General features: G+C 41.6%; 1 protein-coding gene across 5 annotated transcripts in view; it reads left to right on the top strand.

The window, feature by feature from the left end:
• The window catches only part of sytl5 (synaptotagmin-like 5), a 122,421-nt gene that overhangs the window by 29,993 nt on the left and 77,536 nt on the right, over positions 1-14,892 (top strand). Inside the window, exon 2 of one of the 5 annotated variants that reach the window (XM_062068942.1) lies at positions 2,086-2,159. The exons of the other annotated variants lie outside the window; for them this stretch is intronic. The gene's annotated coding sequence lies outside the window, so the exon portion shown is untranslated. The remainder of the gene's footprint in view (positions 1-2,085; positions 2,160-14,892) is intronic. 5 annotated transcript variants of the gene reach the window in all.

Below are 14,892 nucleotides of genomic sequence, written 5' to 3'. Positions count from 1 at the left end.
GGCGGACAATAACTGATACGGTCTGCTTTGCTAGTCCAAATGCATTCGCTGTTTTTCTCGACGGCCAGGTAATACAAAGCACACGCTACCTTTTTTATCACATCCACGGGAGCTCGCATTCTCGTTGTCTCTCCTTCGACAAATGGACAAAGATTTTCGCTAAGTAGAATCACAGCTGACCCGGCCAGACACTCGAAAGTTCTCTTGCCGTCTGAGTGTTGTATCCCAAATAGCTGCAATTGCTTTCTCTTAAGGTATTCATGTGTGATTTCCACAAGTGTCTGTACATGTAGAAGAAGGAGAAACACGGGCATGTCTGGATGACTCACCTTCATATTTCCAGTGGTTAGCTCCGAGTTACGAAACTGCTTCATTATGAAGCTGGCTGTAGCTCGTTCTTTCTGACGTCACTTCCTGTGTGGGCGCGGTCTTTCTGGCGTCACTTCCTCTCCAAGCTCAGTTTGTAAACGATCAATGAGTCCATACAAAGCTAAGGCCCGGAGAATCAAGAAATACACGGCGCACTTAGCCGTGTAAAAATTTGTCCGAGGAGGGGGACCTTAAACGCTGGTTTAGTGTGGCTGAAACGGGGCTTAGGCTAAATAATTATTCGTTTAAGGGGTTAAACGACTTAGTGTAGACTTAGTGGCCTAAGTGACATCTGTATTGTTGTAGCAGTTCAACCAAAGTGGGTTGTTTACTACATAAAAAAGTGTTTTTTCTGACATTTTCCGCAATTTGAGATCAATTCAGTTGTAAGTAAAAAAAACCTTGGCTACAAAACTAAATCATGTATTAAAGCCAATGTTTAGCATCCTCGCCCGGCCTTTCCCTTTCCTTCTCCCTCAGGTCATCACACCCATCAACACCACCAACTAAACCAATCATACATTTCCCTTCCTGTATCCCTCCACCCCCGCCTGCCAGTGCCTCTGCTGGTCATTTAGGGAGGAGTGGTGCGTATTTCCTGCCGCCCTCTCACTCCTTTGTTTTTAATTAAAAGGACTCAAACAAGCCATCAAGACGACGAATTGGTGCAGGTTCACATTAGGACACTGTTTAACAAATGTGGCTTGCTGACGATGGGTTTTCTGTTCATTTTGAGCCTAAAAAGACAGGTTGTGGTCTATTTTCAGTGTCATCAGTGTTGTGTATTAGACCCCTTAGAGGCAGAAGCTATTGCTTACTTTTTTTTCTTATTTTCTGCTTCATTGAGCTCCTGCAAGGACATGCCGGAAGGCCTGTCTGGTCATTAGAGTGGCAGACAACGGCTCCTCTGACAGGTGCAACATTTTCGAATCTTAGTCATGGTCGTACAGATCATCCCTGATGACTCATGATCAGAGACCTCAAATCAGAAAAAAAGGAAGAAGAAGAAGAAGAAAAAGAAGCTGGGCACTTTTCCTCTTGATTGAACATTCCTCCCCTCGATCTCAGATTCATCCTGAAAGCTATCCGCTCGTCTCGTCTCATCTAATCCCCGCTGTGAACGCGACGACTTAATGCCCGACGACTCGCGGTGAGCCCAGGAAGTGTCTAGCATGCAGGGAGATGCACAGCTGAGATAATGGATTCGTTCTTGCTTCACTTCCTTTAAAGCGGATAAGATGGCAGAGCTGCAAGATCACTACAAGAGGAGATGACGTCCCTGTGAATTTTAGTGAGGATTTGTTTATTTTTTATAGGGTTATACGGCTTACCGGTATACTAATAAAATACTGCGGTAATAATGAATTAAAAAAGGTACTATACTGCCTTTTAAAAATTCTGGTACTTTTATTTTTCGTGTACATGATGGCGTGCCTTGGTGACATTGCTTGTAATATGAGCAGAGGTGCATTTGAGTGAACACGCACACACACAGAGCACTTAAAAGCAGAAACAGTGTGGAGACAGACGAAGGAGAATGGATGTATTTTGGCTTAAAAACTAACAATAAAAGTGAAGCTATAAACACTGATGCGCCGCTCTGCAAGCGGTACTGTAAAACAGGGGTCCCCAAACTACGGCCCGCAGGCCAGATACAGCGGGTCGTCCCGAGTAAAAATAAATAAATATATATATATTTTTTTTAATCTATCCCAGGGGTCCCCAAACTATGGCCTGCGGGACAGACACGGCCCTCCAGCGTCCAAAGTCCGGCCCGCTGGTAGTCCCAAGTAAGACATTTTTATTGTTTAATTTTTAATTTCCATCCATCCATTTTCTACCGCTTATTCCCTACGGGGTCGCAAAGCCTATTTTTTAATTATAATTTTTCTAATCTATCCTATATATATATTGTGTGTATATATATATATATATATATATATATATATATATATATATATATATATATATATATATATATATATATATATATATATATATATATATATATATATATATATATATATATATATATATATATATATCTGCGCTCGGGATCTTTCTGTGTGGAGTTTGCATGTTCTCCCCGTGACTGCGTGGGTTCCCTCCGGGTACTCCGACTTCCTCCCACTTCCAAAGATATGCACCTGGGGATAGGTTGCTTGGCAACACTAAATTGGCCCTAGTGTGTGAATGTGAGTGTGAATGTTGTCTATCTGTGTTGGCCCTGTGATGAGGTGGCGACTTGTCCAGGGTGTACCCCGCCTTCCGCCCGAATGCAACTGAGATAGGCTCCAGCACCCCCCGCGACCCTAAAAGGGACCTGTTGTTTGCGCTTACGCGCCAAACAGCAGCTCAGAGTACCCACCCTTTTTGGATTCACTCGAGGGAGTACTTGAGAGTGCTCCCCCGGGTGATTCCCTCGTTCTACTGGGGGACTTCAACGCTCATATTGGCAACGACAGTGAAACCTGGAGAGGCGTGATTGGTAAGAATGGCCGCCCGGATCTGAACCCGAGTGGTGTTTTGTTATTGGACTTTTGTGCCCGTCACGGATTGTCCATAACGAACACCATGTTCAAGCATAAGGATGTCCATATGTGCACTTGGCACCAGGACACCCTAGGCCGCAGTTCCATGATCGACTTTGTCGTTGTGTCATCGGATTTGCGGCCTCATGTTTTGGACACTCGGGTAAAGAGAGGGGCGGAGCTTTCTAACCGATCACCACCTGGTGGTGAGTTGGCTGCGATGGTGGGGGAGGATGCCGGACAGACCTGGCAGGCCCAAACGCATTGTGAGGGTTTGCTGGGAACGTCTGGCAGAGTCTCCTGTCAGAGAGAGTTTCAATTACCACCTCCGGAGGAACTTTGAACATGTCACGAGGGAGGTGCTGGATATTGAGTCCGAGTGGACCATGTTCCGCACCTCTATTGTCGAGGCGGCTGATTGGAGCTGTGGCCGCAAGGTAGTTGGTGCCTGTTGTGGCGGAAATCGTAGAACCCGTTGGTGGACACCGGCGGTGAGGGATGCCGTCAAGCTGAAGAAGGAGTCCTATCGGGTTCTTTTGGCTCATAGGACTCCTGAGGCAGTGGACAGGTACCGACAGGCCAAGCGGTGTGCGGCTTCAGCGGTCGCGGAGGCAAAAACTCGGACATGGGAGGAGTTCGGGGAAGCCATGGAAAATGACTTCCGGACGACTTCGAAGCGATTCTGGACCACCATCCGCCGCCTCAGGAAGGGGAAGCAGTGCACTATCAACACCGTGTATGGTGAGGATGGTGTTCTGCTGACCACGACTGCGGATGTTGTGGATCGGTGGAGGGAATACTTCGAAGACCTCCTCAATCCCACCAACACGTCTTCCTATGAGGAAGCAGTGCCTGGGGAATCTGTGGTGGGCTTTCCTATTCCTGGGGCTGAAGTTGCTGAGGTAGTTAAAAATCTCCTCGGTGGCAAGGCCCCGGGGGTGGATGAGATCCGCCCGGAGTTCCTTAAGGCTCTGGATGCTGTGGGGCTGTCTTGGTTGACAAGACTCTGCAGCATCGCGTGGACATCGGGGGCGGTACCTCTGGATTGGCAGACCGGGGTGGTGGTTCCTCTCTTTAAGAAGGGGAACCGGAGGGTGTGTTCTAACTATCGTGGGATCACACTCCTCAGCCTTCCCGGTAAGGTCTATTCAGGTGTGCTGGAGAGGAGGCTACGCCGGATAGTCGAACCTCGGATTCAGGAGGAACAGTGTGGTTTTCGTCCTGGTCGTGGAACTGTGGACCAGCTCTATACTCTCGGCAGGGTCCTTGAGGGTGCATGGGAGTTTGCCCAACCAGTCTACATGTGTTTTGTGGACTTGGAGAAGGCATTCGACCGTGTCCCTCGGGAAGTCCTGTGGGGAGTGCTCAGAGAGTATGGGGTATCGGACTGTCTGATTGTGGCGGTCCGCTCCCTGTATGATCAGTGTCAGAGCTTGGTCCGCATTGCCGGCAGTAAGTCGGACACGTTTCCAGTGAGGGTTGGACTCCGCCAAGGCTGCCCTTTGTCACCGATTCTGTTCATAACTTTTATGAACAGAATTTCTAGGCGCAGTCAAGGCGTTGAGGGGATCCGGTTTGGTGGCTGCAGGATTTGGTCTCTGCTTTTTGCAGATGATGTGGTCCTGATGGCTTCATCTGGCCAGGATCTTCAGCTCTCACTGGATCGGTTCGCAGCTGAGTGTGAAGCGACTGTGATGAGAATCAGCACCTCCAAGTCCGAGTCCATGGTTCTCGCCCGGAAAAGGGTGGAGTGCCATCTCCGGGTTGGGGAGGAGATCTTGCCCCAAGTGGAGGAGTTCAAGTACCTCGGAGTCTTGTTCACGAGTGAGGGAAGAGTGGATCGTGAGATCGGTGCGGCGTCTTCAGTAATGCGGATGCCACCCGTACGCCTCCCTAGGGAGGTGTTTAGGGCACGTCCGACCGGTAAGAGGCCACGGGGAAGACCCAGGACACGTTGGGAAGACTATGTCTTCCGGCTGGCCTGGGAACGCCTCAGGACCCCCCGGGAAGAGCTGGACGAAGTGGCTGGGGAGAGGGAAGTCTGGGCTTCCCTGCTTAGGCTGCTGCCCCCGCGACCCGACCTTGGATAAGCGGAGGAAGATAGATGGATGGATGGATATATATATATATATATATATATATATATATATATATATATATATATATATATATATATATATATATATATATATATATATATATATATATATACGTATATATACGTATATCAGTGACGTGCAGTCAGTCAGTAGAGGCAGGGGAGGCGGGGCCTCACTTGCCATCATGGAAAGAAAAAAAATGTAAAAAGAAAAAAAATTAATTAAATTGTTATATGTATCTAGTGATTATACTAAAGTTATTTTCCATTTAACTTCACCAGTTTTAGATTATTTTTATTTTCACATTTGCCGTTCAAATACTGAGAAGAGACGGTGTGGTGATCAGCAGCCAGTTGAGGCACGTCACTCAGTTGTGCCTCAACATGGATTGTGCGCAATGACTCGGCTAACTGTTGTGCAGTGAGACCGTATTGCTATATGAATTATATCAGCTAACTAAACTATGGCATAGTTTAGTTAGCTGAGGTATATAATGTACAGTGTATTTTGTCAACAACTGTATGTGTGTAACATATTTTTTGTGCTGAGCATTCATAAAACTGCTGCAAAAGATGTACTGGCTGAGGCTCGCAGTAATCCGGCCTCCTGGTGGTAGAGGGCGGTAGTGATCCCAGAGATCATTCCTCGGCCGCAGAAGCAAAAAAAAAAAAAGCAAGTCAAGTGCAGCGATTGTTTATTTCCTCTCGTCTGAACTTTTATTAAAAACATGGGGGGTTAAATATGTAAAATAAAACAGTTTTCTAAACTGGACTTTCAATCGAAGCAGGAGGTAATAATTAAAGGTAGACCAACGCCGGAGCTAAAAGGTTTGCTTTTGGCTTCGGGACAGAAGACCCGATCTTTTCAAACGGCGTGGTACACACGCAAAGGCTGGCTGTGTGAATGTCCAGCAAGAAAGGTAAGACCATAATAATGTTTTTTTTATTAAATGTGCTTTTTTGTGTGCTAGTTTGTATGTGTAAAGAATGCTGGTATGAGCTTTTAAACATAACCCGTTAACTGCTGCCAATCAAATGGTGAATAAGATACTCTTTAGGGTTCATATGTTTGTAAATCTGACTGTGATGAAGTCAGTGCCTCAACAGTCAAGAACCTCACCGCACGTCACTGACGTATATCGATAGGCAAATTATAAAATGGAAAAAAATAAAATAAGTTTCCTTAAAAATGAAAGCTACACGCTTGATCTTACATGCCAGAGCCGTATGTACGGCTCCGTGTTGCCCCCAAAAGGACAGTGGTGCATCGGTCCATCATGCTGGGAGGTTGTCGTTTTAATGAACATTGGATGGAAATTATTAGTCCATTAAGGGACTTGTTTGTACTGTGAAGGTCTTGTAATGTAGAATTTGTAACCTTTTTCACAACTTAGAGCTGAGTTAATATGAATGATTTTGTAGTTTTCACACAACATGGTTGTATGCATTTCTGGCTCTATTATTTTCATTGTCTACTTAACTTGTCTGGCTACCTCGGTGAAAGCAAAAAAAGTTAACTTTTGCCTTTTTGTTCATTTGTTATCATAGCCACAGTTTTAAGGCTAGAAATGGTTAATGAAAGGTGACTGAGGTGTTGTGAAACAAACAAAATATTGTCCTTTAATTTATTATCCTTGGAACAGTTTTGTTAATAAATGAGTGAAATTGACATTTTGAGGGTGCGTGCATTTATATCACATTATGCAGTTTACAAGCACAAATACGATGTGAATCAATCCGTGCTGTTCGATGTCATTGAGTGCTGTAAATAAGAAAAAGAACAAGAAATTTGACAAACAACACAAATGGAGACACGTTTCCAAACACCAATGACATTGAATAGTCTACAGAAACACTGCTTCATTTTTTATGCCCCATTCAGTTAATGATAACTGCTGCTTCAATGTTAGGCTTAGGTTTTAGCAGATTTTCCCTATTTTTCCTACAGACAGCATTTGGTGACCTCAAACAACAAGGCTATGGATTGATTCACACTGGTTTTCGCCTTTTGAAGGGTACTGGAAAAACTGGAAAATTCATCTTGAAAGTCCTTAAAAAGTGCTTGAATTTGGCCATGGAAAAGGTGTACGAACCCTGTTTAATACTGTTGAGGGAGATGTGGCCAGCGCTGTCTGCAGGAGCAAAGGTCACCGCCTCTGTCCATGGTGCTGAGGACAGAGCACCATCAGACGGGGGCGTGGCAGTGCTGACAGCTGATTAGATTTCACAGATGCTACGTGTTAATCTAATCATCTGTTGTCTTTAACAGTAAGCGGCCGGGCGCAAGAGGAGAGGGAGGATACGGACGTGGCTGAAAAGTCGCGTCCTGCTGGATAGAAAACTTTGTGAAAACATATGAGCATTGAAACCTTGTTAAAACCTGTGCGCTGGGCTCCTGTGCCGTGTCTGACAGTGAGACTGCGAGGACGCAACTTCCACAAATACATTGTAAGGTTTCCTTGTGAGGAACCCTGAAATATTTTGTACACTCAAATAAAAACAATTCTGGGCTCCTTCACATAGCTTATAGGCGAGACATTTTTCAAGCTCGCTGATATAATTTCTTCCCCGGTGTTGCAAAAAGTAAGAGAATGGTGCCTCTTCCTCTTTACTATTATAATAATTCTCCTATTTGTGAATATATTTCCGCAAAGTTTGGGTCCTTGGCAGAGATATGCCGTCTTCATTTCCATCCAAATCTGTCGCGTTGTTTGATTGAATCACGCAATATGAAACTTTGTCTGCTCCTTCATTGAGCCCACAGTGCGAGTGCTGCGGACGGAGTCTTGTCCAGCGCCTTGCTGCAGTAGCGAAAACAAACAAAACGGAAGCGATAGAATATGGCATTATATTTGTGTCTTAATTTTGAGGTCGGAAAGGCATATTTTGAGGACAGAAAAATATATTTTGCAAGCACATGTGTAACGGGTCTGTACTTGTGATGGGTTTGCAGACAGCCATTACACAATGGACTTCTTTACAGTAGGCTTTATTCTGAAAATGAAGTAAAAAAATCACATAAACACCTTCTCTGTGACTCCTTGCTCTGCTTCCTCAGCATTGCAAGTAGCAAAGTGAGGAGCTACAGGAGTTACAGGAAACTATGGAAGCCTGACGGTATGCAATGACAGGAAGGGGTAAAATCAAATAACAGTAAATCAACAAAATAAAGAACTATTTGAGATAAAATTCACACAAACACAATACTTATAATAAAAACATTCAAAAATATTAATAAAGTGCATTTTTGCACTACCAGACAGAGAAAGGACAGAGACGCCTGGTAGGAAACTTAAAGGGGTCATCCCAGCAGGCAGAAGATATAACGTTGATTATACATACATGTCCTTTAAAACTGACTTTGAAACAAAGTTGCAAAATAGTTCTATTTTTAAACTGAGCCAACGTTGATGTCCAACATTGGACCCACGTTGTTGGTTGGGAAATGGCCAAATTTCAATGGTCAAATGAACGTCACAACATGACATTGAATAAACGTTGTCAAAAAGTTAAAGTTAAGTAGCAATGATTGTCACACACACACTAGGTGTGGTGAAATTTGTCCTCTGCATTTGACCCATCCCCTTGTTCACCCCCTGGGAGGAGAGGGGAGCAGTGAGCAGCAGCGGTGGCCGCGCTCGGGAATCATTTTGTTGATTTAAACCCCAATTCCAACCCTTGATGCTGAGTGCCAAGCAGGGAGGTAATGGGTCCCATTTTTATAGTCTTTGGTATGACTCGGCCGGGGTTTGAACTCACGACCTACCGATCTCAGGGCGGACACTCTAACCACAATGCCACTGAGCAGGTTGCATTTTGTTTCAACCTTTGTATTTGTGTTGTAGAATATTGGTTAGGAAATGACCAAAATTCAGGGGTCAAATCAACGTCAGAACCCAACATTGAGTTTTGAGTTTGAGTTTATTTGGAACATGCAAGCATACAACATGATACATCACAATTTCCAGTTTCTTTTCAACATGTTCGAAAAGGAGTAGGAAGAAGCAGAGCTTATTTAATCCTACCCCTTTTCTTTACATAACAGTTGCAAATCTTTTTGTTCACTTCCTGTTCACAATTTTTTCACAATAAACTCCCTAAGTAATTACAATAAAAATAAATAAATAAATAATAGTAAGAATTTAATAATAATAATTGGTGAAGTAAGTCATATTTCATATGATGAGATAAGTAAGATTACTTTAAGAATGAATGAATGGATGGATGAAATAAATTGAGAATGTTTGTCATGGTTCTTCTTCTTTGTACTTTGTAAACACTTTAAGTTTGAAGAGTTTCTTGAAGTGTATCATATTAGTACATTGTTTGATTGCTTTGCTTAATCCATTCCATAATTTAATTCCACATATTGATATACTGAAGGTCTTAAGTGTTGTACGTGCAAACAAATGTTTTAAATTACGTTTTTTCTCTAAGATTATATTTCTCCTCTTTTTTTGAGAAGAATTGTTGTATATTCTTGGGTAGCAGGTTATAGTTTGCTTTGTGCATAATTTTAGCTGTTTGCAAATTCACTATGTCGTGGAATTTCAGTATTTTTGATTCAATAAATAAAGGGTTTGTATGTTCTCTATATCCAACATTATGTATTATTCTAACTGATCTTTTTTGTAACACCGTTAATGAATGAAGTGTACTTTTGTAATTATTTCCCCATATTTCTACACAGTAGCTCAGATATGGTAACACTAGTGAGCAGTAGAGAATATGAAGGGATTTTTGGTCTAGAACATGTTTTGCTTTATTCATTATTGACGTGTTTCTTGCAACTTTATGTTGTATATTTTTTACGTGAGATTTCCAGTTCAATTTATCATCAATCATTATACTTAGAAATTTGGTTTCGTTTACTCTTTCAATTTCTACTCCATCTATTTGTATTTGTGTTTGACTTTCTCTTCTACTGTTACCAAATTGCATTATTTTAGTTTTACTAAGATTCAACGATAGTCTGTTTTTGTCAAACCATCTTTTTAATTTGTTAATTTCTTCTGTTATTATTTGTATTATCTCCTGTGTGTTCTCTCCTGAACAAAACGCTGTTGTATCATCCGCAAATAATACTAACTTTAAATCTTTTGTAACTTTACAAATGTCATTTATATAGAGATTGAATAATTTAGGTCCTAGTATTGATCCCTGAGGTACACCACAGGATATATTTAGCGTTGTAGACGTGTGTTCGCCTAGCTTCACGTATTGTTTCCTGTTCGTTAGATAACTTCTTATCCAGTTTAAGACTAACCCTCTGATGCCATATCGTTCTAGTTTTTTGATTAAAATATTGTGATTAATTGTGTCAAATGCTTTAGTTAGATCCATAAAAACCGCTGCTGCACATTTTTTACTATCTATTGCATTGGTAATTTCTTCTGTAATTTCAATTAAAGCCATTGAAGTTGAAACATTAGCTCTGTATCCATATTGGTTCTCTTCGAGTATTCTATTTTTATTTATGAAACTTTCTAATCTGTTATTGAACAGTTTTTCAATGATTTTAGAAAATTGTGGAAGTAGAGAAACAGGTCTATAATTTGTAAATTGATGTTTATCTCCAGTCTTATAAATTGGAGCAACTTTAGCTATTTTCATTTTGTTTGGATTAAACGTTGTCAAAAAGCATGTTGCAACGTTATGTTTTGAGTTGCTCAACGTCAGGACCTAATTCAAAAAGTTCCCAACGCAGTTTTAATGTATGGTGCCTGCTGGGATATTATGATTTTTTTTTTTTACATTTAAAACACTTCCCTGTAGTCTACATAACATGTAATGGTGGTTCTTTGGGCAAAATGTTGCAAAGATTATGTTTTACAGACCATCTTCAATCTGCTTTCTGACCGTCTCTTCAGGATGCGGAGTTTTGCGGCCAGTCTTATTTACGTGGCGCCACTGTGACGGCGACTTCTCCCTGTCACCCATGTATTTTTTAGCGCTTCCATATTGAGTCTACTGACAATACGCTACTTTTTATTAGAAATGGCAACAGCGGAGGATGCATGTGCATGTACGAGCCAGGCTGCCCCACAACAAGAGGATAGTGAAAAAAAGGAGCGTATTGACTACAGCGCAGACTACAAAGGCAGACTCTTGCAAAGCAGTTTGGGTAAATTTCTACCATGTATGGACATACCCACTGACGTCACACTTGGGAAAAATGTCACAAATGTGTAGAATCCAAACGGCTCGTTTAAATATTTTGGGACTTCTGCTGATCCCAAATATACAAAAACAGGTACCAATTTGTAGGAAAAATCAGGCCCCTTTAATGTTTGGTGTTTAAAACCTTCTAAATAAAAAATATTGCCTGTTGCTAGGTAAAATTTGTGGACTTCAATCATTTTATGTCAAAGTTTCCATGGCAACAAAGGGCAGAGGGTTGCTCCACACAACAGAGAAAAGAAAACAGGAGTCGGGAGGAAACACCCTAATAAGAATTCTCTTATTAGAACACTCTAAGGAGTGGAGCCTGTGACTTAATTTGACTCAACACGGGGAACCTTACCTGGCCCGGACACGGAAAGGATTGACAGATTGATAGCTTGTTTCTACGCAGAATTTTGCGGCGCCCAACTAATGCTTCCAAGCCTAATTAAAAAATGCTAGTCATGCTTTTAGGGACGCTGTTCAGGTCACATGGTTGTTGACAGGCAGGATTTGTTTTTATCATTTACCCTCACTCACTCAGCTGTTTCCATGGCAACATAGGGCAGAGGGCTGCTGATGCCCGACGCGCCTCAGAGAAAGGACAGGGAAAGTTGGCAGGGACACTTTTTTGAGGATTCTGTTTGGCATTCAAAACAGGACTATTCAATTTGGCGTGTGTGAGTGACAGGAAGAAAAGTGATTCGCTTGTAGAGAAGGGGTTTGGCGCCACCTGTTGGTTATACATTTTTCAAAGAAAGAAATACTGCCTTACATTTGGGTCAATAGGTAGTTTTTTTTTCATCACAGTGCCATCTACTGGATGTAGTGGTGCACTGTCACACTTCTCTGCTGTCGTGTCCTATCAGTCTGTCTGCCCTCTTTCTATTGATGCCTCTGATTGACTATATTCTTTTATGACAGCTGTTCATGCTGAGAGCTTTGCCAAATCCTGTCACTTTAGAGAGCTAATAGTGTTTTATGTCCCCCACCGCTTTGATTATAACTACACGTGTCGTGTGTGATAGTTCTGCCCTCCGTGGAGCTGCAGGGAGGTCACTGAACACGCCTGATGCCTCGCCTGCAGCCTTTTAAAGTCCACTCTGCTTTACGAGGTTACTTTTTCATATCTTCTAATGCAGTGATCGGCAAGCGAGCAGATTTATATAAATAAAAATGTGCACAATAAACAGAGCTTATAATTTTTACCACTCTTATTTTTTTGTGATAGAGTGATTGGAGCACATACATTCATGAAGTTTGGTTGTTTTATGAATTTATTATGGGTTTACTGAAAATGTGACCAAATCTGTTGGGTCAAAAGTATACATACAGCAATGTTAATATTTGGTTACATGTCCCTTCACAAGTTTCAATGAAATAAGGTGCTTTTGGTAAGGCAAGGCAAGGCAACTTTCTTTATATAGCACGTTTCCAAAATTTTAAAATTGGACCAAAGTGCTTTATAGGTTAAAAAGCTATCATGATCCGTGATCCGGATCATGTTTTGTGTTATCGGTTTGTTTTGGACTCCTTAAGTTCCTGTTTGTGCACCTCCTGAGTTTAGTCACCATGGTTACTTATGATTTTCACCTGCCTTTTACGCTCACCTGTTGCTCATCAGAGACTCTATTTAAGCCTGCCTTTTTCCGGTCACTCGTCGTGGCTTCATTTGCATTCGCAACAGTTACGTGGGTATTCTTGTTTCCGAGTTCTATGATTCCTGTGCTAAGTAAGTTACCTTAGCTTCCCGTGGGATCGGCACGCATCCCTTTTGTTTTGTTTTTGTCTGTTTGTATTCAGTTATGATTTATCAGAAATAAATCATCTCCTACCTGCACGTTTTCGTCCAGAGTTGTCCGTTTTGCATTTCCGGGAGAACGACCCCGCAGCAAGCTGCAACCCCAACCGTGACAAAAGCATAGAGCAAAAAAACAAAACAAAGAACATAAATAATGCATAAGCTAAACAAGATGTTCAAAAGAAATACGGTGAAAGTGTTCGGATAAAAAGTAAAATTGCAAGATAAAAATAATGAAATAAAAAAAGTGTGATAAATTGAAAAAAAACAAAAACGAGGGTGACTAGAAATGTTGGCCTAGTGGGCATGCTCAGCTCATGGTAAAGGCTAGCGAGAAGAGGTAGGTCTTAAGAAAGGTTTTGAAGACCCCCAGGCTCTGGGCTGACCTAATGTGGAGGGGAAGGCTGTTCACATGCTATCCAAAAGCTTCTGGTTGAATTTTTGACCACTCCTCTTGACAAAATTGGTGCAGTTCAGCTAAATTTGTTGGTTTTCTGACATGGACTTGTTTCTTCAGCATTATGCACACATTTAAGTCAGGACTTTGAGGAGTCCATTCTAAAACCTTAATTATAGCCTGATTTAGCCATTCCTTTACCACTTTTGACATGTGTTTGTGGTCAGTGTCCTGTTGGAACACCCAACTGCGCCCAAGACCCAACCTCCGGGCTGATGATTTTAGGTTGTCCTGAAGAATTTGGAGGTAATCCTCCTTTTTCATTGTCCCATTTACTCTCTGTAAAGCACCAGTTCCATTGGCAGCAAAACAAGCCCAGAGCATGATAATACCACCACCATGCTTGACCGTAGGAATGGTGTTCCTGGGATTAAAAGCCTCACCTTTTCAAAAATTTAGCTGTTTCGCCACAATACCCAGCAATATGTTTGGAGGAGAAAGGTCAGGCATTTAATGCCTACACATGTGGTGGTAGTATTATGCTCTGTGCCTGTTTTGCTGCCAATGGAACTGGTGCTTTACAGACGGTAAATGGGACAATGAAAAAGGAGGATTACCTCCAAATTCTTCAGGACAACCTAAAATCATCAGCCCGGAGGTTGGGTCTTGGGCGCAGTTGGGTGTTCCAACAGTACAATGACCCTAAACACATGTCAAAAGTGGTAAAGGAATGACCTACCCAAAGTCCTGATTTAAACGTGTGGACAATGCTGAAGAAACAAGCCCATGTTAGAAAACCAACAAATTTAGCTGAACTGCACCAATTTTGTCAAGAGGAGTGGTCTAAAATTAAACCGGAAGCTTGCCAGAAGCTTGTGGATGGCTACCAAAAGCGCCTTATTGCAGTGAAACTTGCCAAGGGACATGTAACCAAATATTAACATTGCTGTATGTATACTTTTGACCCTGCAGATTTGGTCACATTTTCAGTAGACCCATAATAAATTCATAAAAGAACCAAACTTCATGAAAGTTTTTTGTGACCAACAAGTATGTGCTCCAATCACTCTATCACAAAAAAATAAGAGTTGTAGAAATTATTGGAAACTCAAGACAGCCATGACATTATGCCATTCACAACTGTATGTAAACATTTGACCGTGACTGTATGTGTTTTTTCTCTGTGGAAAAATATAATTTAAATGTTGTGTTGACATGAAAATAGTTGTAAAAATTGTAATAACACAAAATAGAAATACAAATATAATGAAAAGTTCAACCAAGAAAATAAAAATGTACAGAAAGAAAGAGTACCGAAGTAATTTTGATTTAATATAATAATTCAAACTGTAAATAAAGTCAAACAATTAGATTACAATTCTAATTTTGTTCTAAAACAAATAAAATAGTAATATGGAATGTTGAGTACAAAAAAGTTAAAGTATGTAAAATAGCCCAAGTAAAATATTGTCATGTCTGTTTATCATGTTTTGTTTTGGCCATGTGTTTGTTTTTTGGACTCTTTTTGGTTCCT

This window comes from Entelurus aequoreus, linkage group LG14 (genome assembly GCF_033978785.1).
Source record: "Entelurus aequoreus isolate RoL-2023_Sb linkage group LG14, RoL_Eaeq_v1.1, whole genome shotgun sequence".
Classification (NCBI taxonomy): Eukaryota; Metazoa; Chordata; class Actinopteri; order Syngnathiformes; family Syngnathidae; genus Entelurus; species Entelurus aequoreus.
This window is presented reverse-complemented; position numbering and strand designations above follow the sequence as displayed.